Source organism: Callorhinus ursinus, unplaced genomic scaffold (genome assembly GCF_003265705.2).
Source record: "Callorhinus ursinus isolate GAN/ISIS: 27379988/994484 unplaced genomic scaffold, GSC_fseal_2.0 scaffold14, whole genome shotgun sequence".
In the NCBI taxonomy this organism is placed as follows: domain Eukaryota; kingdom Metazoa; phylum Chordata; class Mammalia; order Carnivora; family Otariidae; genus Callorhinus; species Callorhinus ursinus.
In genome coordinates this window covers 43,638,099-43,664,671 of record NW_027397076.1, presented here as the reverse complement: position 1 = coordinate 43,664,671, position 26,573 = coordinate 43,638,099, and the positions used below count along the sequence as shown (strand labels likewise).

Genomic DNA, 26,573 nt, shown 5'->3' with positions numbered 1-26,573 from the left:
ATTTACAAGTGACTTTCCTTCATTTCTTTCCTGTTTTCAAGTTCTTCTTGTACTATTTTCTGTACTCCTTGTCCCACAGTGTAAATTTTATTTTTCCCTTAGAGTGTTTTGGTTGGTGAGCCAAATCTCCAACACTGCATCCCTTCGCTGTTACAAAAAAAGACCTCAATGGAAAAACGGCCACTTTCCTGCCACACTCACAATGAGAATCTTCAAATCTCCCTGCATTGTGCAGGCTCCTCTCCCATGCGTGCTTTCCCTCTCATATAGATTGCACAACTCCCAGAGGGTATCTAAACAGAGCTCCTGCACACCTGGCTTCGGTTCGCCGCCAAAGTCCTTCGGTAAAACGTGTCATGACCGATCCCGAACAACAGTTCTTCCTATCCGATTCTTGACTTTCTTCCTTGGCCCAAACTAAACTCTGTGCGCCCCCGAGCCCCAGAGAGCGTCTACAGCGGTGACAGTCGCTGGGAGCATGCTCAGTCGGCCCTGAGTCACAGGGCGGGGTTCGCCCCCACCCGCGGCCCGCCAGCTCGCGGAAAGCCCAGAGCGCTCGCCCCCGCCCTCCTCCTCCACTCCCCCCACCCAGTGGCGCGCGCTCCCGGGCACCCACTAGGGCGCTCAGCAGCTGCGCCTCCCTTCCACCCTCCTCCCCCTCCTCCCCGGGCAGCGGCGGGCGAGGACAAGTCTAGGGACATAAATAAATAAATAATTCCATTCACCCGGTGACAGCGAGGCGAACCGGCTGCGGCGAGGGGGCGGAACGGATTGCTGCAGCGCCCACCCCGTGCCAGACACGGGTAAAGTAAGTACACCCGGGGAGGAAGGGGGGAAGGCGGCGGCGCCGGCCGAGAGGAAGGCGAGCGTGCCTCTGCCAAACCAGCTGCCAGCGGAGCCGCACGCGTGTGTAAAAATAATGGCTAGCCGGTGACAAACGCGCCGACGCAGAGCTGGCCAGCGAGCCCTTTTATAGACAAAAACCACCAAAGCGGCCGCAGCGGTAGAGCTCGCGTCAGTGAGACGCGCGGACAGCTGCGCGGGACCTGAGGGGGCAGCAGCTGGCGCGGGCTCGGGCGCGCGCGCGTCAGGGAGGTGGGCCCGAGGGGGTCTCGGGCGGGGAGCGCCCGCGCGCCCGCGTGCTTTTGGCTGGGAGGTGCCCACTCTCTGGGCGATAGCGCGGAGACTCTGCCCACGCGGTGCTCTCCCTCGGCCCACGAGTTTCTCAGGGCTGGTTCCCAACAGGCGTATCCCCGGTGCGCTTGTCGCCAGCATCCCGTCCCAGGCCCGAGAGCACCCTGGGTCGGCCTCGTTGCCGCAGCGATTGCGGACGAGTGGTGGTGAAAGTGTGTGCAGGGAGGGACTTTTCTTGTAGCAGACGATCGGGGCTCGGAGAGGCTGGGAGGAGCGGACAGAAAAGGAGGAGGTGTCGTCTTCCTAATTTTTTGGTCCCCAGGTTGCATAGTGGGGCGGAGGCGGATGGAAAGATGTGTGCGGAAAAGGCCTGCGCTCAGGCAGAAGGGAGCTTGACTCGACCGGGGCCGAGGAAGGCCTGCGCCTCCCGGTATTATGCCGGTTTTCTGGGCCGCTGCGCCACGCTGGGGTCGCCAGGCCTGGCCAGGTATTGCGGGAGGCTAGAGACGCGGCTGATGTGCGAACTGCCTGCTCTCGGAGGGTGCTGCCGAGCTGCTGCCCTCTGCAGCCCCTTTTCTACCTTAACTTCCGCGAAAAGGATTGCAGACTGCCTTGGCAAGGGCGGTCATAACCAAGGCTACTTTCCTGGTACAGCTGGCGAGGGGATTTTGTGGTTTACTCCAGGGATATTAAAATACACACACACACACACACACACACTTTGTGGTTTACTTCAGGGATATTAAAATACACACACACACACAGGAAATGAGCGGTTTCTCCGCAAGTGACTCTACCATCCCTTCCTGGAGAAGTAGTATTCAGTGGGTTGGATTGACTGAGGGCTGGCTGGTGTTTGTAGGAAAGCTAATATTTCATGTCCTCCTCCCTTTCCTGGTCCAAAAAAGAGACACAGTAAAGATTGAAATAGTGAGCCATCATGAGGGTGAGGGGAAAAAAACTGGGCAGGAGGAAACAGTGGGCGCTAGATGCCCTTTCCTGGCACCGCGTGCTTTATGGCTAAACACAAGCTTAGAGCTCAAGAGGGCTGCAGACTTTTAAAAGACGCATTAAGTCAGTGTGCTGTCATTGGAACCACAAGTAGTAAGTGTGCATTTCGGGGGAGTGTGGCTGAGAAATCAAAGCTGGGTGATGGCTACAGAGAGTAGATGAGGGTTGAACAAGGTGACCCTTATTTAGCCCTGGTGAAGCAATCTTAGCTCCACTTTCTGCTTCTGAACACATTGCATTTAAATCAATCTAAGCGAACGGGCAACTGAATGATTCAGTGAAAGGGAAAGATTACTACCTTAAGCAACTCAACGTGTTGTGTAACAACTCATAAAGCCAGAAACTGTTTTTTTTTTTTTTTTTTTTTTTTTTTGCAAAACTCACATCAGCAGTTTGCAATTACATACTGCTTTCCCCCCCAGGGAGTGTTTTAATAATGGTAAGTGATCTGAAATTTTAACACCCGTTTCCCAGTGTCCAAGTTCTTGAATCCTCCTATAAATGCTCAGTTTATTTCTGGATATGTATTTACCCTTTTGTAGTACCTGGCTTATATTCTCAGCCTTGAGCCATCCTGAAGGAAGAAGGGCAGAGTGACCTATAAAAATATCCCTTATCCACAGCCATATTCCTGAATCATGAATCTGGAATAAAAGGAGGTCTTCTGCATTTACTTTTACTTCTATATTCATTCACTAAACGTTTTGTTTTGTTGTTGTTGTTTGGTTTTTGGTATTTTTTTGAGACATTCACATGGAAAAAAGTAATTAACTTCAGAGTTAGACATAGACTTCAAGGTCAGTTTTGTACTTTCGTAAGGCTGAATAATTATTTAACAATCTCCTCCTCAGTTTTTCTTATCTCTAACATGTGGTTGGTGGTATCTACCTGAAGTGCTATTATGGGGAATAACGAATATGGAAAATGCCTAAAGCATAGACTAGCTATTTTTGAAACCCTGGAATCATTCCAGACACTGCACTGTGGTTACCAAGATGGATGAGGGTAGAATTCTGCTCTCAAAAAATTCACATCTGGTTATCCAGGTTAATCTTCCTCCTGTACTATTAGCACTTTGTTGTTGTTGTTAGATATAAATTTTTAAATTTTTTAAAATTTTTAAAGTTTTTATTTAATTCCAGTTAGTTAACATTCAGTATAATATTAGTTTCAGGTATACAACATAGTGATTTGACACTTCTATACAACACCTGGTGCTCATTACAATATCCTATTAGCTTGCAATCAGTTTCCTTCTCAGTGTAAGAGACATATATCCTAAATAACTTGAAAAGGATTTAGCAGTTACAAGAAATGTTTTTAAGAACTGCTAAAAGGCAGTTTGAGAAGGGCACCTCACCTCAGAAACGGGTGTATTCAGCCCCATCCTTTGCCTAATGAGTGACCCTGTATAGACAGGAAATGGAGGATTTTCTTCTTGCTATGAGAGAAAGACACTCTTTTCCTGGAAATTCTCTTTTCCAATAATCAATTTCCATTTGTTTTTGGAAGAAGAGACTGAGCTGCAATTTATATTACACTTTGGGCAGACTACAATCCACCTACTCTGAAAAGCCCGAGTATAGTACTGTAACAACATTTCTGTAATGGTTACTAAGTTCCAGGCACTGTGCCACTATTCTCTATAAGTCTATCAATATCTACATTTGCATAAGAGGAATTTAGGCACCAAGAGTTAACTTGCTCAGATTGCACAGCTAGAGGCCCAGGTCTCTGGGGCAAAGGAGGGGAGAGGGTAAAAGCAGGGCCTCTGTAGTCTCATCTGTCTGGGTTTTGATCTTGGCTCTGCCATTTACGAGCTAGGACATATTGCTAAACCTCTCGAAATCTTGGTTTCTTCATGTGTGAAGACTTCTCAAAAACTGTTTCTTCATTTCTTCATGTACAAAAAGAGGATAATATTCAATTTCATATATTGGGAGTAAAGATCAAATGAGATAATACCTGTGAAATGCTTAGCACCGTGCCACGCACATGCATAATGGCAGCTAGTGGTACATATTAATTATGTGGCCTTGAGGCTGTTAGGTTGTTAAGGATCACTGGCTTATTCTTCTTAACAGGTATTTGAGAACCCTTGTAAAGCCATGTTTCCCATTAGATGGCCTAACAGTGTTGGATTGCATCATAAACCATTACATGGACCCTCACTGTCTGAGAGGTCATTTTGGTGTGTCAAAGGCTTTCTCAAAACTGGATCAAAGTGATTAGGAAATGTGTTGAGAAACAACTGTACACCAAGTCTCAGCGAGAAACAGAACTTAAAAAAATTTTTTAAAGAGAAATTTTCATTTTTTCAGTTGATCCCTTCAATGATGAACCTAGGGGCCTAGTCTGCCTACTTAGGAGATCCAATAGTTTACAATCATAATGTGAGAGAATAGCCTAATATGGACCATTGTCTAGAGAAAAAAGACAAAACAAAACATTTACCCCGTATAAATGGCCATTAGTAAACAAGGAGGGGGTATGTGCATTTATGTATAAACTGTAATAATCAAGAGCACTGGGAAAAAATTAACCACAAGTTAAAACAAATTGAACTTGACTATAATAAAACTAGTCCAGCTAGCACTGGACTAATTGGTGCTTGGGTACATCAGAGATGTTTTCAACATATTCATAAATATCAGTGTTAATGAGTGATGCCAATATTTTTGAAAACACTTTCTTGTCCTACTATGAAAATCTCTTGCAAATGTTTTCATTAATATTCATTTAAACCCCAAATGAGTGCATGAAAATCTTACAGGGCATTTGAGTGACAGCTACATAATGGTGCTATAAAGATGCTTTTGTTAAAAGTTTTGTGCAATTAGGATAGCCCTACAAAAATTGACTTATGTGGTTCAATTATCTGAACTGGGAATTAATTTTTGGTAATATTTGGCATTAAAACAGCAATTTTTCCATTAAAAATATTTAGTACAAGTGGTGAACACAATAGGAATATTTGTTTAGAAAAATAAAGATCTGCATAAAATGTTGGTATTTTTTAGAAAGTTTTTTATGTCAAACATAGGCTGTTTCCTCACCTAATAACATAATAAATGTATTCTTATTAATCATCTATACCCCTAAACAGATTCTGATTAGAGCTAATATGCAGACAAATTATAATTTGTAAGAAGAAGCTGCCTTGCTAAGTAATTTACTTGAAGACCATTTCTTTTGGAACTAGATCAGATATGAATAAACAGCAAAGCTAAAAGGCATGAATTTACTTAACAGTTTCTAAGGGATGAACTGTATTAATGATATTTGCCTTACTTTAAGTCTGATTCTCCAAAATGTAAGAATCCAAAGTTCTATCAGTTCTTCTCAACTATGCCAAAGGTGTATTCAGTGATAAACAGCATCATGTGACAGTGTTTCTCAACAGGTGCTACTGTTGGCATTTTGGCAGGTGCTACTGTTGGCATTTTGGCAGGTGCTACTGTTGGCATTTTGGCAGGACACCTCTTCTTTGTGTGGGAATGCCTCTTTCATTGCAGGACATTTAGTGTCTATGACCCCTGTCCTCCTTATGCTGATAGCTTCCCCTCAGTCATGATAATTACAAAAAATGCCCCTGATATCTCTTGGAAGAACGGTACTAGATGCGGTTGAAAATTATTGGGCAATAGGATCAAATTGAGAATGTTTAAGGAAATTATCCTTGAGATTAGAGTGTCTTCTGTTTTTTCTTCAAAAGATAATCTCATGTGAAAATACCTTGATTTGAGGGAATAAGTTCTTTCTTGTAAGACGTATTAAATTTAATCATGTAATAATCAGGTTATCCTAGGTTCCAAGCTTGCATTTGTTTTAACCTGTCATCAGCCTTCGGCAATATTGGCACCTGTTTCTTCTTAAACTTTTGGTTTCCAGGTACTCCTTGTTTTCCTCTTACTTCTCTGACTACTTATTTGCAGCTCCTTCTTTCACCTCCTGCTCAGTTTTTCTTTTGTGTATATTCTGCTGAATGACAGAGCTCATCCATTTTCCTTGGGAGGAGTAACTCCCACATCATTATCTTCAGTCTTGACCTTCACATAAGCTTCAGGCCGACCTTTCCAAGTGCCTGCTGGACAGCTCCCCTTCCCTCTGCCGCTGACACCTTCAGCAACATCCTATGAACTCTGTCTTTCTTGTTTGCTTTGCTCTTATTGCTGTTATTGGTATTAGCATCCTAGTCTAGATTTGAGACCGCCTCCTGGTCTTGCATCTCCAAGTCAGTTGCTGAGATCTGACAACTGTACAACCAAAATACTTCTTTCAAACTTTGCTCTTTTCTGTTTTTGCCTGACACAGAATTTGGGCACTTTTGACATACTGCCTAGAATCTTGTCAGTCTCTTAGTGGCTCTTCTCACATCTAGCCTCTCACTATACCACTTAATTCTGTACCTGCCACCAGATAGTCTTACTGAAGTACACCTCCCTCTCTGCTATGTTCCTGACACTTTGGTGACTCCCATTCCTGGGTCTAATGACTAGCATTTCAGTCCCTGTAATTGCAAAAACTTTTTCAAGCTCATCTCTCACCATCATCATACTTGAGTCCAATTGAACTGTCCCTTCTGTCTCATTCATCTGCATTCTATTTCCTGCCACCATACCTTTGGCCATGTTGTCCTTTCATCTTAAAATGCTCTAACTTCCTGCTGTTTCCATTTCTAGCTTTAACCTCACCTTCATAACCGAACTTAAATACCATGTTCAAATTTCCTTTGAAGGTTCTAGATAAGTAGAAGAAACTTTTTAAAAATTTTAGTAAGTTGTATTTGTGATCTGTCTTACTTGTTTTAAACATTTTATTATTGTTGCATTTGTATAAGTCCTTAGTTTCCCTATGTAATACAAATTTCTGGAGGCCAGGTATAAGTATCTGTATTAACATATCTTTTAACAATTTGGTGGAATACAGAGGTGCAAGGAATTTAGAGCACATCTGTTTCCTTCCATTTTTATGTACTGTTTCTTTAGCATCTTTAATAAACAACCATCTATTGTTTATTTTAAGTATATACACTGAGGCAGTCTGTTCTTTTTAAGGCGTTTTCAACTGTGACAAAGTTCTTGCTTCTACCTGAGTCCTTACTCAGCTTTCTGAGGCCACACAAAATAAATCCCTTTTCATTTTTATTGACAGCCTGTGCATATTTGGTGACAGTTTACATGTCTTATATTTTCTCTATCAACTTAACATATTCAGGCTTTCTACCTATTGTTTTTGTAACCTGGATAGGGCCACTGTGTTTTTGGAGGCATTCAGGTTTAGAAAAGTCTAGATAAGAAATTGGTGAGTAGTTACCTCAGATCAACCTTGGGAACCAGCTTAAGTTGTGCTTATGACTTTCAGAGGCATAAGCAAGAACTGACCCAGGTCAAGTTAGTCTTGCTAAATAAGCTAAATTAAGCTTTGTTTTTATGACTAAACTGGTTTTGTCTGCTCAGAAATTTTCAAAGCTGGTCTCTGATGTTTTTGATTTTAATAATACTATTTAAGCACTTCCTGTGTGTCTGATTTTTTATATATATTTCTAATTCTCATTATTACCATGTAAGATAGATTATATTCATTTATAGATAGAGAGACTAAAGACTCAGCAAGATAAGGATGCCCATTAGGGAACCCCAAGAGTCAACGTCTCAGTAGATGTTTTAATGCCCCTGAGATGTTAATGTAACCAAATCTTGCTCCCATATCTTAAATCATTTCAAATAAGTAAATAATTAGCATTTCTATATAAAGTACTCTACATAGAGAGCTGAAACTATGTGTAAGATATCCTTCCTGACACCCTGAGGACACTGTAATTTCAGAGACATTCTCAGTATGTGTACCAGTTATAGGTACAATCCAGAGTAGAATTGTCAAAATAAACGGTAGAGAGCAGTGATAGTCTGCAACAGAGGTTGACAAACTGTAGCCCTTGGGCCATATCTAGCCTGCTGCCTGTTTTTGTAAATGAAGTTTTCCTAGAATACAGCTACACCCATTTGTTTTTACATTCTCAGTGGCCAATTAATTTCCTGCTGCTGGATAGAGTTGAGTAGTTGTAACTAAGCCTATAAAACCTAAAATATTTAATATCTAGCACTTTAAGGAAAATATATTTTTTGATCCCTGCTCTAAGATTTTAGAAGAGGGAGACTTTACTATGTGATGGAGAAATCAAAAAAGACGTTAATGAAAGAAGTAGAAATGTTTTAGAGCTGAGAAGATAGTCTTTAAGTGAAATGAGGAGACAGTCAGTTTAAGTGCCACAAAACTCAAAAGCAAAAGCAAACACATGGATAAATACAAAAATCTGCTAAATAAGGATCATAGCATTGTATATAATTCCTATAATATTATAATCATTTGTCTTTGAGTATACCTTTGTAAGTATTCATCTAGAATAATGATTCTTAAACTTGATGAGACCTTTGAACCAATTGGTGGATTGATTATTTATTTATTTATTTATTAAGATTTTATCCATTTATTTGAGAGCCAGAGCCAGAGTGGGGGGCAGAGCGGAGGGGAGGAATAGAGAGTAGAGGGGAAGGAACAGAGAGAAAGGGAGAGGGACAAGCAGACTCCTTACTGAGCAGGGAGCCCAAGTGCGACCCTCTATCCTAGGACCCCTAGATCATGACCTGATCTGCAACTAAAAGTCAGGTGCTTAACTGACTGAGCCACCCAGGTGCCCCCAGTTGGTGAATTACTTAAAGATAAGATTTTTGTTTTACTTAATAATCTGTGATACTGAAGTATAGTCGATGTGGAAAAATCACTGATCCAGAATATTACTCATCTGATAAAATTGATTGTTTCCTGTAGAGGACAGAGAAATTTTTTCTCACAAGTTATCTCAATATTCAAAAAGTACATGCATGCTAGACATGTGTTAGTTATTTTTACTAATCACTAGTTATAACAAAAAAAGTACTAGATATTGAGAACACAACTAAGTGCCCACACTGTGTCAAGAGCATTTCATACCCTATCTCATTAAAAACTTACAGTAGCCCAGTGAGGTAGATGTGGTTGTTCCCATTCTACAGAAGAGAATACTAAGGATCAGATAGAACAGGTAATTGGCTTAAGACTGTAATACTAGTAAATAGATCACCATCATTCAATATAATCAAGAAATTGACTTTTTTAAAAGGAAATTTTTGTAGCTGGGACATAGATAGGAATGGACTTCAATAAATTAAAAAAAAGTGAATTTGCCAATTTGTTCTATCATGTGACTGAATTCTGTTAAAAGTATTGTACCATATTTTTGTAAAAGCTGAGTCTACTTTCACTACAAATGCATCTGCAAATTTTTATTGAAAATACTGATGTTTTATTGACCCAGAACTTTCTATATCCTCTTTATTTCTTTTGTTTCTGTTACTTTCTGTCTACAATCCTTAATCCTTTCTCTCTTTTCCTTCTTAATAATGTCTTCTTTTTTTCCTCCTTTTTCTGTAGTAGCCCTTCTTAATATTCATCTAGGTCCCACCTGCTTATTCCATGGTGTCTTCAGTGTAGCAATAAAGTGCTTCAGTGTATTTTCCTAAAGCAATGGCCTCTTTGAAGGGAAAAACAAAGAACCAATGCAACTTAATACCAGGTTGTTGTTGTTGTTGTTTTTTTCCTGAACTTAGAAAGCAGCAGATACTGCAGCAATATTTGCATATCACTAATGGATATGACAAAATAATAAGTAGATAGGAAAAGGTGAATGATTCAGAAGAAGCTGCAGGGAGTATATGAAAATGTAAATCCATCCCTCCTGGGCCACATTAACATCTCTGTGGAGAGTAATCTGGCCACTTGTGCCATGGAAAGAACATTAATTACACACAGTAATGGCCTAGTACAGGATTCACAGATACCAGTTCTAAATCTCACTAAAAATTGTTTCCTTTTTTATCATTAAGTTTCTAAGTAATAAATGCTGTTAATTTAAGAAAAAAGCTGCTTCAGTGAGGAGACATGTAAATTTTTATTGTTATTTTATTTTTATCAATAACATAGTCTTATTACTCTATCTCAGTAAAATACCTGGGCCCATTATCTACATTTGTTTTCAAATGTTCAATAAGAAGGGGGAAGAGACACTTCTGTAGGCATATCACTAGTTAAAAAGAAAATATTATTTTTAAATTAAAATTTTAAAAGTTTTTTTAAGATTTTTGAAAAGATTTTATTTATTTGACAGACAGAGGGAGCAGGAGCACAAGCAGGGGGAGTAGGAGAGGGAGAAGCAGGCTCCCCACCGAGCAGGGAGCCTGATGTGGGACTCAGTCCCAGGTTAAGTTGACACTTAACCAACTGAGCCACCCAGGCATCCCTTTTTAAAAAGATTTTTATTTATTTATTTGAAAGAGAGCGAGCAAGCGAGAGAGAGAGAGAGAGAACAAGCTGGGAATGTGGGGTGAGTGGCAGAGGGAGAGGGAGAAGCAGACTCCCCACCCAGTAGGGAGCCTGATGCCCAATGTGGGGCTAGATCCCAGAACCCCGGGATCATGATCCGATCCAAAGGCAGATGCTTAACTGACTGAGCCACCCAGGTGCCCCAAAAATAGAATCTTATTTTAAATGCTTAGAAACTTAATTATTGTTCATTGGGGTGTTTCACTATTTATGATAAAATTATTATGCATATTTGGTCTATAACTTTCATTTAAGAGTGAATGTCCCATCCAACTTTTTTAGTCTACAAGCTATTTAAATTATTTCACATTTGATCAGGACTCGTATTTTACTAGCTTTTCAAATACTGAGTTGTGGTCTCTAAAATCTAAATTTAAAAATGTAATTTTTTAAATTATTCTCCTGTGTCCTGAGGATTTCCAAAAAGATTTACTCACTCAGATTTTTGGAATTAGAAAAGGGGAAGGAGAAGGCAAATGGCGTACTTGGTGCTGGTTGTGTGCCAGAGAGAAGGTGTGGGGGCTTTACACGCATTACCTCACATAATCCTGAAAGTTATTAGCTGACAGCCTCAGCAGCCCTGTGATGTGTACGTCATTCTCGCTGATTTAGGATGGAAATGAAGCAGGCGGGTTAGATAGCAAAGCTCTGTTTTCAAAACCCACGTTTGTCCTGTTCCATATAGTCTTGCCGGGTAGAGCAGAATCTTCCTTCCCTCACACATTTTCTAGTAAAGGAAAATATAGGGAAGAGGAAAGAGAAATATTTAGGATTCTGTCCTTTTAAATTGTGCTAATTAAAAAAATATTCCTAGGGGCGCCTGGGTGGCTTCGTGGTTAAGCATCTGCCTTCGGCTCAGGTCGTGGTCCCAGGGTCCTGGGATCGGGTCCCCCACCGGGCTCCCTGCTCCGCGGGGAGCCCGCTTCTCCCTCTGCCTCTGCCCGTGGCTCCCCGTGCTTGTGCTCTCTCTCTGTTTCTCTCTCTGTGTCAAATAAATAAATAAAATCTTAAAAAAATATTTCTAAATATCAAAATCACACATGGGAGTCTTTCTCAAAGAAACCCAAAAGACAAAATTAAAAGGATAAGAAAAATGTTGACAAAATTTTATTTTGCCTCTCTTCCACATTGTCTTAGTATGTTTAGGCTGCTATAACAAATACCACAGACTAGGTGGCTTATAAACAATAGAAATTTATTTCTCACAGTTCTGAAATCTTCAAGTCTGAGATCAGGGTGCCAATGTGGTCGGGTGGGGGCCTTCCTCCTCCAGGTTGCAGACTTCTAGTTGTATCCTCACATGGTAGGAGGGATGCAGGAGTTCTTTGGGGTCTCCTTTACAAGAGCACTAATCCCATTCATGAGGGCTCCACCCTCATGACCTAAGCCCTTCACAAAGGCCCCATATTCTAATATCATCACATTGGGCAGTAAGATGTCAACATCTGAATTTGAGGGGCCACAAACATTCAGACCATAGTACACATCCTTCTTCCCGAAAATGTCAACTCTATGAACTGCGTATGTTGTGACTGAGGTTAGCATCAAGAAATGAGATAGACATGGATAACACTATTAAATTAAGACTATGTTTAAATAACTGGGATTTGACTATTGTTTTATTTTTTTTCTGAGTGCTTGATTATGGTTTATTAAACAGGTACATTGATTCTCCAATTATACGTTAATGGGAAACAATTCACATCTAAAAAACCAAAATCTAACTAATAATTGCCTCATTAAAATCCTGGAACCTCATCATGATTTGAATTCAATGTAAGAGTCTATCTTAAACCCATTTCAAAGGGATTTAGAAAGACCTTCATTATATGCAATTTAGCTCTTAACCATAAAAGTATAAATAATTAAAAATGTGTTTCTTTCATAGTAAAACAATTTCAAAATACATGATTGAGATACTACATGTTTCAAAACGTGAGGCAGTTGAGTTGAACACTCTCTTTTTTATGAGTTTTATTATGTCTAATGCTCTTTCAGTGTGAGTGGGACTTTTCTTTATAGATGACAAAGGAATATGATTTGTGCATTGTATCCCTCCTGACTCCAAAGTGATACCCAATTAAAGAGGTATGGGAACATTATCAGGTATTATTAACACTTGCTGAATAGTATTTTACAGGAGAGTGTTGATGGGTAAACTAGGGAATGCTCCATTGTTATTTGAACATTTTTACGGACAGATTAAGAGCATAGACCATTTATTTTCAGACAATCTATAGTACTTAATATGCAGTTTACCAAAACCAAGAGTTTAAAGACAATAATTCAAACAAAGAGAAGTTACGCAAATTGGGTATTTCTCTATGCCTAGGGCTTCTTCCACAAAAGTGGGTTCAGGCTGACCTATTAAGGAGTATTAATTGTGAATTACAAATATGATACCCCGTATAGTCTGTTGGGGTGAGAAAAGTTTCTATGTGGACTATTTTGGCTCCTGAAAAGGACCATCTTTTGTAATTAAATTATTAATGATTTCAAAAGAAGTTGTTCTGATGTGCTCTCCATGTTACTAAAAGGCATCAAAATAATATATGATGATCAAAGTGCCATGATTCATTAACTTGATTTCATTAGGGAATCAAACTTTGTTTTAAAAAGTAGATATTCTTTGCCTGTACAGATATCTCCTTCCTACATTCCTGGGAAGTCTCCAATTCCTAGAAATCTGAAAATAGAAACACACATAACCACATCATTTCTCAATTTTTCAGTTTAATTTCAGTTTTAAATATGCCAGTGATCACTAATAAAAATGTCCTTTGCTTGACACTGACTTTTACTTTTTTTCCCTTTATAATCTTTTATATGAGGAATTTCCTGATAGGTTTGAAAACAGGTATATGGAGAGAAGTGTGTCTATCAAGACTGGTAAACATTCACATGCTGAATTTGCTGTCTCTTTGAAACCACCACACTTGTGTAGTTACACAATTGCTCCAGTAATAATACCAGCAAAGTTACCAGTCATTCTTATCTTTGGTGACTCTTCCTGTTCCTGGAGTGTCATAGATGGTGTTGCCATCGCCCCAGAAATCTGCCTTTGGCCTGTTGCTGAAAGTGTCCTAAGCAACATAAAGATACTTGTATACCTGACACTTGGATTTTCTGGATTTTACCTTGCTCATAAGATGTGGATTTATCCTGTGAATTCTAAAGTGCCAGAGTCTAAAAAGATGAACCTGTTGGAGCTTGCTTGTTGCCTCATCTTGGACCCTGGCCTGCGTCCTGCTCCATGACTTGACTCTGTTGGATCTTGGCATTGACTTTGGCCAGGACCTAGGGACTGTTCCCTGAAATGCCCTTCAGTTTTACTGGAAGGGGAAACTACAACAGTCATGGGAACCTAACAGTTGCCAAAAGTGAGACTGAGAAAGAAAAGCCTAATGGACAAGCAACAGCATGATGCCTAGAGAAACTGGCCTTTACCTTTACTACCCTGTGTTTGCGACCTTTAAGTATAAATACAAAGAGTGGGGATTTTATTGTATAGTATCCTACCTTGTCATATAACGAAAGAGTTGGAGGTGCTTACTAAAGTATTCTCTGAAGATGGGAAGCGTCCTGAAAGTACCTAAATAATATCATTTTATGGGAATTCTCTCTTTTGCTTCTGACCAAAGTATTTTATCATTTAGTTTGAACAAAACTAAAAAATTAGATAATAACAACAAAAATCATTTGTTGTGCAATTGAGATATTCTGGGTAGACCACTAAAAGTGTCTAAATTTGTGCTGAAAATCTCTATAAGTAAGCTCATAGTTTTTCTTGAATTTACTTTAAATTTTGATGGCTGCTTTAGTTTTTAATGAAAAAAATATTGAGTTAGTTATTTTTCACAAATACAAAAAAGAAACATTCTGAATTGATTTTTAAGTTACCTTATTTTTGTGTGTATGCATGTGTAAAAATAACTCCATCATCTTCTTAAGACTCTGCTTGATTCTATGTCTTAGTTATTCAGTTATCTCAAGTCAACTATTTGTAAGGGTACAAAAATAATGTTCAGTAGAATGAGCAAGGGGAACTGAGTCACTTTTATTCTGGAAAGAAAGTATCATCCATGGATATAAAGGAATTTCAGCATTTCCAGAATAAGCCCACTATATGAGGAGAACTTAGGTACATGTTATTTACACCATTCCCCTGACATTATTATTTAAAAGGCAACTAAAACTCATCTCTGCTATTACACTTGATAGTATATTTTCTAGCATCATTACCCGGTTAAAAGTCATATTCTATCTCAGAATTTACTTAACATGAGTGAGATTTCATAGAGTTTAATATGGCATATGTTTTGGCGCAAATATATTCTTTGGAGAGGTGGCTGGCTAACTTTATAAATAATTAATCTAGATTTTTTCTAATGCATAATTATTTTGTGTTAATATGTAGTGTGAGGAGAAAATCACTTATATTTTTTAAGCATTATTGTTAGGCCCATTTCACCAGGAAGTATGTAATAAAAAAATTTAATCTGCTTATATTGTTGCTCTATTCTGCAAGTCTTTAGTCGTGTGAATGTATTACTTAAATGAGTGCACCTTCGTAAGATTTGTAAAGGCAAAATGCCTTCTTATTAAACATATGCACCCTTCTCGTCCATCATTATTAGTATACTCATGAACTTCTAGTTGGCTTTGGACAGGCACTAGCCTCTAATCTATAGTCTATTCAGGCGATGTTCAAAATTTTCAAACTTACTTGATTGCAGATGCCATTTTTGAACAGAATTTCATAGCATTGTAATTTAATGGAGCACCATTTAGGAAACGGTATCTTGAGGCAAGACCTTTGTGTTTAAGACAAAATAGAATTTTGAAAGAATTATTTATAAAGCTCTGCATGTACCTGAAGAGTAACTAAATTCTGGATTTCATTGTCACAGTTCTAAACATGTGACATATTCCTAGGTGTCTTACAAAGCATAGCAAATCAGGTAGCCGTTGTCCCTGTTTTCATAAGAAAATGAAACATCAAGGTCATATGGGTTACTAAAATTTTAATTATTGATATGATAAACAATAATAAAAAGCAAAGGGATAAATGGAATTATTAAAGTGGGGAATTAGTTGTTGAGACCTGGGGTCTGTCCTAATACACTCAAAATAATTTAAATCTAACTCATGAACTAAATGAACGATTCCCATGTGGGAATACTGTGGTTATCTTGTTTATTATTCATCCAATCACTCTGCCTTTCCAAATCTTGGGCTTTTAATCATTAGGAAAAGCATTTATTTTACTGACATCTCATTCTCATTGTTTCTCTGGATTGCCGCATCATACATAGAGGCATTCTAAAATTTTGAACTCCTTTGCTGGTAAAAGCTTTTAGTTACTGAAATATAGCTTTACTTTATGATGGCTGACTGTCCAAATTTTGTGTAATCCTGAGGGTTTTTTGTTTGGTTTTGTTTTGCCTTATAGGAGGCAAAGATGTGTAGTGTGTATTGCAGGAATACAAAGAAAGAAAACTGAAACCATTCCTTGTTATTTGTAACCCAAATTATCTTTTCTTCTATAGTGTAGTATTATAGTTTATAGCTGTATCACTGAATTGCTTATCAATACCATTTATATGCTTATCTGCTGAATAGACTTTACAGATTTCCTTAAACACATAACTCAGCATCCTTAAATTACTCTTCTCACCACATTCTAAAGCTTTATTTTGTATACCTCACACTCAAACATTTATTAAACCACATGTCTAACCAACATATATTGTTATATTGTTATAGATTTTAAAATATGGATGCTTAGTATTTTTTGCTAGTTATCTTTGCATATAATATCATTCCATTCTTTATAGTGTGATTGAGACCAATGAACCTAAAAATATTGTCACACTAAATAATGGGGCTAAAAGATGTGTAAAAATCACCTGCATTTAAGGAGGACAAGAGCAAGTTTCCTGACTTTTGACTAATGTTTGCCAAAAGTACCAAAACAGCACATTGGACTTTTCCTTCCATACTTCCTACACCCTTTAAGGTAATGAAAATTAAGATTATGCAAAGCCAATCCTTTTAAAGTAGAATGATCCCTTCCAAGTCCAAAATGCATGACAATTAGCAGTCTTCATTGTTCAACACACACTCTTATGGTGTGTGATTTTCCCTTCTTAGTAGTGGTTCTGGTCATAACATACACAAAGATCTTAAGGTCAAGAAATTCCGAAGAGAAATGGTTGTTACTTTTGATCACTGGTACCACCATCCCCTTCTTCCTTCCTACAACTCGGTTTTTTCTTCATTTTGTAGGAATCATCTATCTATACTGAATTTTTGGTGCAATAAATTGCATCTTTGATAGTAGAAATTATGTTTTACTTGGAAACTGGCTACACTTTCTATGTAGAATTTTATGCTGATAAAATTTTGTGATTTTTCTACTCCTGTACTTTCCCATTACAATATCTGAACACTTCCACAGATCCATTTTATTTCTCAACCACACTAAAAATTCTGTTTGTTAGATGTATCTAAAGTGAGCATTTAAACTTTTGGGTGAGCTCTCACTTTAACATAAAGATTTTACCAAATATTTTCTATTGAAATGGACAATTATCCTTTACCAAATCTGATTTACAAGGTATATACCCTTCTCCTTTTCATATTTTCAGATAAACAAAGGAAAATTTAAGTTCTAGATTTGCATTGAAGTCTTAATTTAATTTAGTATCATGGATTTTACACAATGTCTGTATAAATTGAATCATGCCCTCAAAGAAACTTAGAAGTTGTTTAGCCCAGTATTTCACCCAGTGTATTAATATTATCTACTGAATCCATGAAACATGATTACCCAACTTCATTAAAAGATTTGCAGGCATAGAGTGAACTCACCATCTTACAAGAAGCTCATAGGTTTCTTAGCCGGCTTCGTTTGTTAGTAAGTTTAGCCTGAGAGAAAAAGTTCCCATGAATTCTGTTCTTTACATTTTCCTTAATCTAGAAATTGGCAAAATTCATATCAGAAAGGCAGTCAGAGAGAAGAATGGCACATATGCCCCAAACAAGCAATTATAATGTTATCACAATGATTTACTTTTACTTAATGCTTACTGTCTCAGGCACTATCCTAAATATGTCATTTGTTATCTTGTTTAGTTCATACACATAAAATAATTACCATTATTACTTTCTTTTTCCAGGAAGGAACAGAAGTACTGAGACATTAAGTGACTCACCAAAGTTCACAAAGTTAGTAAAGATACAGATAATGTTTGGGCGTGGACACGCCAGATTCTGCATTTTAATACTTAGAGCATATTCTAAATCTGAACTAACTGTTCAGGGTCCTAGAAAGAGAGGGCAGGCACCTGCCTAACAACACGAGAGTTCTGCAGTTGAGTTCTGTGTCAATAGTCTTTTTGTTTTTTTTCCCTCCTTTTCTCCTTAAACTATGCTGAGTGGGTTTTGGTTTCTTGCAGCCATGGATCCCTGCCTGTGAAAAAGGTTGTAGATGCAAAGCAAAACATACCACCTTGGAAAATATCTACTGCTTCATGTTAAAACCTTTTCCTCTGAAAACGTCCAAGTTATTACTGAATTTATAATCAAGTATGTTTATGAAAAATTGCACATGGAGATATCACACTATGCTCTGCATTAGAATTAATATTAAGGAGACAGGCATCAACCAAGTGGTCTTACCTATGGGCTTAGAAAGCAGTTTTTGCCATGCGGTGCTCAAGAAGTTATAACATTTCTTGGCATTTTCATTATCCTGGAAAGTCAGTGACTAAGGCTCTTGTCATCAGTGCCTGTTCTTGGTTTTGCAAAAAGAATGATGTCTATACTTACACCTCTGTAACAAAAGGATATTAGGGTTGTGTGTCTCCTTTGGAAAGAACAGAACATAAGAAATTGGCAAGAGAAAAGGAATAAGAGTCTGTGTAACAGGAATAGGAGGCATGCATTTGTGAGGAAGAGAAATCAAGAGTACCTCAAAAGAGAACCATATGGGACTATTAATCGGAAATATAAAATTATGCACAAAAATTCACCCCCCCCAAATCATATGGCTTTTTGTCTGCTTTCCTTAGCTCTGCAAAGTTGGTCCACTGATTGTACTTACAGGCCAGCTCAAACATGATCTGCTTTGACAGGCCAATCTGAATAGCGGCAGAATACATAATTAAACAGCCTCTGCTTAGGATCGTAGGAAATAGTGAGGCTAAGCTGGAATTGGGTGCCCCATTACTGACAGTTGGAGGGATTAGCCTTTAGCAGTGTTTCTGAACAGCAAGATTCAAGAATTGGTGTACCATGGTTGACCATTGTTCTCTCAAGTCTAATCTCTCTCTCTCTCTCTCTTTTTTTTCCTTCTTCTTTTTTATTTTTTCACAATGCGTGTTACATGCCCACATTTATGAGCCTGGCTTTCCCAGCTTCATTGTCTTCTGCTGTTAGTGTTACTTTATGCCTGTCTCCACATACTGATTATTGGTTGTAGAATTCTCTGACTCCCAGTCCTCTTTGAGAACTGGGGCACAGCCCTGTGTTTTGCAGTCTCCTTCCCTGGGGAAAGGAGTCCTTGAACCTCAGCCTAGGAGCTAAAGTCCTGCTACCCTAAAGTGGATCATGTTTGTGGTAACTTCTAGCTGGCCTAGACTCAGGCTATCACCCATCGTGCACTCTCTATCTATTGGGTCGGGATCCTGATTCATGGTATGGGCTCTTTCTCATTATTACTAGAGATTGTCATATGTCCTCTAATGATCACTCTGACTTGAATGTCCCATTCTCTCTCTGCAACTAACATATTCACCTTGTACAAGAATTGCCAAACTACTAATTGCTTTCCTCTCATTCTTAGATTACAAAGCCCTTCAGAGGTGAAATCATATCTTAGTCTCCTGGGATCCACACAAAGTGTTTCCATTGTCTATTTCTGACAAATTAAAAAGTCTACTTGTAGAATCATTGGCTCATACTCACATCACCCTATCTGAGTGGGATCAAATTACCATGCTTATGTTTGGCACTTCATGATACTAATTAATAAATTACTTTGAAGTTGTTTAATATTGTTATTTCTTTAATAGTATACCAGAATAGAAGGTCAAAAATCCTCTAATGCTTCTCTTAGAATTTGGTAAAAACTAAGATTTAGTGCAAACTATGCCCCTTGGATATGTGGATAAGTGTAGTTTTATTTCAAATTTTAAGATATGCAAACATCAACTTTTAAAATTCACTTTATTAAAATATAAAAAAATTTCCATATAGAAGCTAGGAAATTGTGATTTGTTTTTTATCCTGTATATTTGTTTGTTTGTTTGGCAGGGGAGGTGGTGGTAAGGAAGTGGATGGTGCATTGAATACTTACTCATATTAATTCAGGATTGGAAATTTGCTCTGCTTTGAGGAAACTATGCATTTCAATTATATTTTCAGTATTTCCTCATATGTTTATAACTTAATCTACTTTTTCCGTTCCACCCATCAATCACACACACCTTTGTGTTCTCTGATTCTTCTGATTAAAGTAAATATGAAATTAATGTCATAGTCACCACCAAATTTTACACCCAGAGTGAGAAGGTGGTATAAATATGCTTTGTGCCTCCCAAGTACTTTTGTGTGCTCAAAAGAAGGTAAAGTTAAATTGTTAATGGAGCTAGAAAATTATCTTTTAATGAAGGATAAGCTAACATTAGAAGTATCTACTTAACTCCACGTTCAAACATTATTATCGGCCTACTTATATGTTGCTGGGCTGCTGTCTAAACCAGTATAATCTTTCTTCCAGGCCAGAAAATAGGTTTTTGTTCCCCTCCTTACTCATGTTGATTTAAAATGAAACATGCAAATTTGTCAAACATTTCAGTCTACATATATGATAAAATAAGTCAGACTGTAATTATCATTTTCTGTCATCAAATAAAGTACCTGATAAGTCTTTTATCCATTTTTTCTATATGAGTGTTTTTTTTAATGCTTAGATAGGTTTTTATATATCTCAAATATTCTGTACATACATATTACAAACACATTCCTTCAGACAAAGGCATTCTTCTTCATCTTTTGTATAGTGTCTTTTGATACATTCTGAATTTTAACAGCTGAATTTATTGGTTATTTCCATTTTTTTTGGTTTAATTTGTTCATTTCTTGCTTAATACATCCTTCTCAACCCCAAGGCCATAAAGATCCTATCCTAAATGTCTCTCAGCGCTGTCCAATAGACTTTTCTACACTGATGGAAATATTTTACATCTGGCACTGTCCAGTATGCTAGTCACTAGCTACATGTGGCTTCTGAGCACCTGAGATGTGAAGAGTGCAACTGAGGAACCAAATTCTTAAATTTCATTGTAAGCAATTTACCTTTAAATGTAAATAGACTCATGTGGCTGTTGGATTGGATAGCACAGCCCCAGGTTTGTCTTATCTTAAATGGTGATTCATTTACTGTTCATTTTTCCGCATGGTGTGAGGGGAGAATCTCGTGTCATATTCTCCTGTGTGGATGACCAGTGCTTTTCCTACTCCTTTATTTATTTATTTATTTATTTATTTATTTATTTATTTATTTATTTACTTACTTACTTACTTATTTTTTTAAATATTTTATTTATTTATTTGACAGAGAGAGGCAGAGAGAGAGGGAACACAAGCAGGGGGAGTGGGAGAGGGAGAAGCAGGCTTCCCGCGGAGCAGGGAGCCCGATGCGGGGCTCGATCCCAGGACCCTGGGACCATGACCTGAGCTGAAGGCAGTTGCTTAATGACTGAGCCACCCAGGCGCCCCTGCCTACTCCCTGATAATGCCAGGTTTGGGATACAAAACAACTTCTGTGTGTGTGAGTGTGAGTGTGTATTTATTTCCCGGCTTTCTATTCTATTTCTTGGTGAATTCATCTACCTGGCACCAGCACCTCTCAGTTACCATAGCTGTGAAAATAACCTTGGTATTTAGTAAAGCACATCCCTCTCAATTTGTTCCGGTTTAGAACTGACTTTGCTAGTTCTTCCCTTTGGTCTTTCTATACATTTTAAACTCAGGTTTCAAGTAAAAAAAAAAAAAAATCGGATTTTTCATTGCATTTGAATCAGCACATCAGTTTGGCAGTTTTATGGTATTGAGGCCTTCTCAGTTCATGAGTATGGTTTATCTCTCTTTTCACTTAGGTCTTCCTTCATGTCTTGCATTTTTAAAAACTCTATCTGAAAAGAATTTGCCATACTTTGTTATATTTTTAAGAAAGAACTATATAATGAAGATATATGCTGTCTTTAAAATCACATATTTTATATTTTATGCATATATATATATATATAAGTGTGATTTGTTCTTACATATTTTATCTATCAGACTGACCAAACTATCTAATTAACTCAAGTGTTTTATTTGTAGATTTTGTGTCCTGTTCAGATAGATATATCTGTAATCTGTGTATAAAAAGAATTTTGTTTCTGACCCCTTACACAACAATTTCTTTTTCTTGTGCCTTACTCTTTTGCCTCTGACTCAATAAAACATTGTATAGATCTGATAGTAGCAAGCATTCTTGTCTTGTTCCTAATCTCTTATAGTGATAACTGTAAATATGATGCTACAGATTTTTGTTTCATTTTTTGTTGTTTTTGTAGATTTTATTCATGAAACTAAGGAATTTTTCTTCTATTTTTAGGTTGTAGGATTTTCAGATGAATTTATGATTTTTCCTGGATTCTATTAATGTAGTGAATTATGGTAATTGTTTTTTAAATATTTATGTGTGTATATATGTATGAATATATGTTTTTGCTCTCAAGTTTGTGACCTGCTCTCATTATTCATATGTATTTTAAATTATTTGTTAACAATACAGTGAAAAACCAATGAACCCACTAACCAACTCAAGAATTAGAATATTAATAGAAATCAAAACTTAGCTGTGTTCCTCTCCCTTGCCTCCTTCTTTGCTTCTCATTCTGCCCCCCTCCCGACTTTTCTCAGAGTTAAACACTATTAGAAATTTTATATTTATTATTCATTTGCCTTCTTTTGGTTTTGTTTGGTTTTAATGATAAGTTAAATATGGGCAAAGGTTTTTAATTGTTCAGTCCTTATACAATCCTTCATGGCCTCTTACACTTTAATCACGTTTTACTCCTTTCCTTTTTAAAGCATATTTAATGTATATTTTCTGTTTAATAATTTTGTTGTCTAATGTCTTTATGGACTTGAGTCTCCATCTGTAGTTTCTCCTGGTTCTTGCTTAATAACACGTTATAAATAAGCATTGCTTGGATCTTTGTCAACTGGGAATTATTTGAAGTTTGGACTAAGCTGGGTTCCCAGTTGAGAGAATTTATGTTTCCTTTTGCCAGGACCTGGGGCATTACCCAACACTGTAAACTGATTTTAGATGTTTGAACTACCTCGATAATATGAAATGGGCTGCAGAGCCATGTGAGAGATGACTATTGGTCATGAATCATCAAGTGATTTTGATTTTGTTCCCCTTCCCTGGTGCCAGGTTTAGAGGCAGACTGGTTTTTTTGCAGTTGCCAGCTTTGTGTTGGGTGTGTGTGTGTGTGTGTGTGTGCATATGTGTGTGCATATGTGTGTATATGTGTGTGTACTGTTGCAAACTTATTTCTGGTACAATGACGATATAGTTTTATTGGATTACAGGAAGGCATATCACCTTTTGGACTTTCCATCTCTGGCTGGCTTTGGGAGCTGTGATCTATTACAAGCACCCTTTGGGCTGTGAAACGTCAAGTCCAAGTCCATCCTGTTCATCAAATGTCCCAGGAGAAAACCCGAATAAAGTACTCCTCTTATCCATCTGGTTTTCCCTTTAAGTTAGTTTTATTCTCTGGATATTTCTTTCTATCTATTTTTCCTATTTTATGTGCAATTTTTAATTGCTTCCCATGGAGGGATTTTTTATACTACAAAGTGCAGAGACTTGCACAAATTAACTCAAGTAATAAACTCAGTAATTGGAAATACAAAGGGATTTCTTAGAGCCTAATTTCAGGAAGTATAATCAGATCTTGCTGGAATGATAATGTAAGGCTAATTTTCCCCATGATCTACCCATTTTGCATTTTGTTGCAATGCTAAATGACCTTACACTTCTAGTGTCCAACACAGTTCAACTGACTCAGTCTCTCCATGTGGTTCTTCAAATTCTTGAGATAGAAAATAAAATTGTCTTAGCTTCACCTATAGATAATAGTAAGGTGGCAGACTATTTCAGGACAGTATATCATAGTGGTTAGAGTTCAGGTTCTGCAGCTGGACTGGCTGGATTTGAATCTTGCATTGTAATCTTGGAAACTTTCTTAATGATTCTGTGACTGTTTCTTCATCTGTAAAGGGGGATGAAAATGATAGTAACTACCACATTGTAGTGAGAAATAAATGAATTACTCCCTGTGAAAAGTAATAAGAGTGATGCTTGTGTATGGTAGCTACTCAGTAAATACTATTTCTTTCCCTTCACTTGATGTAACCCCTGGTCCAATTGGCTGTGGCCTGGGGTTAGGATCATGTAGTACAAGCCTGTCTCTCTAGGTGTGTTCCATTCTCACCATCAAGAAGCAAAGTGAAAGAAGGGGAGGCAATAGCAAATACATCTAGTGTAGACTGGTGAATTAGAAACAAAACCACTTGTCAGTTTGGGGAAAAAATTTTTTATGTAATTTCCTTTACATAAAAATATGCTTGAATCATAAAGTTGTTACCTAAAGAGACAGAGATTTTTCTTAAAATTTTACTTTGATTGATGTGTATTACGTATAACACTTCACAGCTGATATTTTTCTAATTTCAATTTATATATTTAGTGCCTCTGGACTTTCAAGCTCACAGCTGATGACAACTTGCTCGGACTGAGTAACAGGGGAAACAAATTTTGTTTAGTAAGAACTAAAAGGGTATATAGATAATAACCAGGACAGTTTTAATTTCTTTGCTGGTGAGTAAAATAGATTTAACTTTCCATCTGAATATATATCATGTGGAAGTTCAGTGTGTACCAACAAGAGACTTTGTTCTTACAACGTTTATAAGTATTACTTAATATAGTTTTTTTCTACTCTCAAGAACACGGAGAGAAGTTGTTTAAAGTACTCGACCTTTAAATGCAGAGTGTATAAATTAATTCATGTTATTACTTCAGTTTCACAGCTGAGTTGCCTTGTAAATAAAACTTTTCCCTCATTAGAGATGAAGCCAATCTTGCAGCTCCCTGTAGGTCACATATCACTTACACCATGCTATGCTTCATATGTTGACCTGGCACCCAAGAGAGTTTATGCACAATTGGTGAATTAAACCAGAAATAATTTCCTGTGGCATTATGTCATAACCTCAATGATAAAAAAATCCATTAATGTCTTTTGCATTTAATTAGAAATATTAAATGAATCCTTTCAGAAGTACATAAAATTGGATAGGTCACTATTTAGATTTCTTGTGCGGTAAAAAGTACATAAACTGTGTAATCATGTAATTATCTATGTGTGTGTGTGTGTATGTACCAGTCTTTTGATTTTTATTTATTTATCTTGTCACATCAGATGTTTGTAATTAATTTTGCTAGAGAGAAACTTTAGCCTCCTGAGGAAAGATTTTTTTATCTTTAAGTAATGACATACTTTTGCCCACAAAGCTTCAGAGGAAGTAAGATATGAGGATTCTCTCTGGATAGATCCATCATTTTTACTTAGTTCCTGTTTTTTTTTTTTTTTAATACATCTGACAGTCTTCCTCCTTATCTTTGTCTCCCTCACAGACTTCACTTTTTTTTAATCACCCAACACCACTTATTTCTGAAACATCTGCTTTTTTCTTTCCTTACTCATTTTTCTTTTTTCAATGACACACCTGTGTTCAGAGTTTCAGCTCGGCCCTTCCAAGCTGATATTTTCCAGGTCTACAAATCTTGCCCTAATTGATCTCTTTTGATTCAGTCCTGCATGGCCATTGCCTCTATGCTGTTCTACTTATTGCTGTTCTTCCATCCATTAATATCCACCCAATCTTCCACATTGGAAACATAAGGTTGTTCTTGACACTTCTAACTATCGACATCCAAATTTGCATCAAACCCTTCAGACTCAATAACCCTCTTCTCTCTTTTATAATTCTCCACATTACCCTCAAAGTAATTGTACCAAAAAACAAAACTAATTATTTCCCTCCCATGCTTAAAAATTGACCCTCCATTTACTGTTTTAACCCTTAGCTTTCCTTTTACTGTCAAGCGCTATTATACATTTTCAGTCTTCATTCTTGCCCCTTCTGATCATACAGTCAATGATTCAGGGCCCTTCAAGAACTATGACTTTGAGTATTCTGCTCTTTATATCTGAAATGACCTATTAAACCTTTTCCTGCTTATCTTTCATGACTACATTCAATTGTCACTTCCTCTACAAAGTAAAGGGAGCTTTTATAGCTTTCATGGGAACTTAATTAACATACCCCCATTGTACCTTTTTGCACATTGACTGTAATTATATGCTTGTATAATCCATCACCCCTACCATGTAGTAAGGGAAAAATGCATCATATTCTGTGTGTGTGTGTGTGTAATTTTAATTTAGCACTTAGCTTAGGGCCTTACATATAGTAGGTCCTCAATTACTGACTAAATAAATGAATCAATTAATTAATGTCCTAGTCAGCACTCAGATTAAATTTTTCCATCATTGAAGATAGAAATAATTTCTTTCTTTGGGGTGCCTACGTGGCTCAGCCAGTTAAGTGTCTGACTCTTGACTTCAGCTTGGGTCATCATCTGAGTTGTGGAATTGAGCCCCGTGTTGGGCTCTCTGTTGGGCTTGGAGTCTGCTTTAGAGTCTCTCTTTCCCTCTCCCTCTGCCCCTCTGCCCCACTCCCCCCACTAGTGAGCTCTCTCTCTCTCTCAAAAAAAAAAAAGGAATTAGAATTTCTTTTTTTTTTTAAGATAGAAACAATTTCTCAAGACTATGTTGATTCTTAAAAGACTGTTCTCTGTTTTCATTTAT

General features: G+C 37.6%; 1 protein-coding gene across 3 annotated transcripts in view; it reads left to right on the top strand.

Annotated features, from left to right (window-relative positions):
• The first annotated feature begins 580 nt into the window (after nt 1-580).
• The window catches only part of SLC16A7 (solute carrier family 16 member 7), a 183,321-nt gene continuing 157,328 nt past the window's right edge, over nt 581-26,573 (top strand). For all 3 annotated transcript variants that reach the window (XM_025882845.2, XM_073900748.1, XM_073900744.1), the window contains exon 1: nt 581-808. The gene's annotated coding sequence lies outside the window, so the exon portion shown is untranslated. The remainder of the gene's footprint in view (nt 809-26,573) is intronic.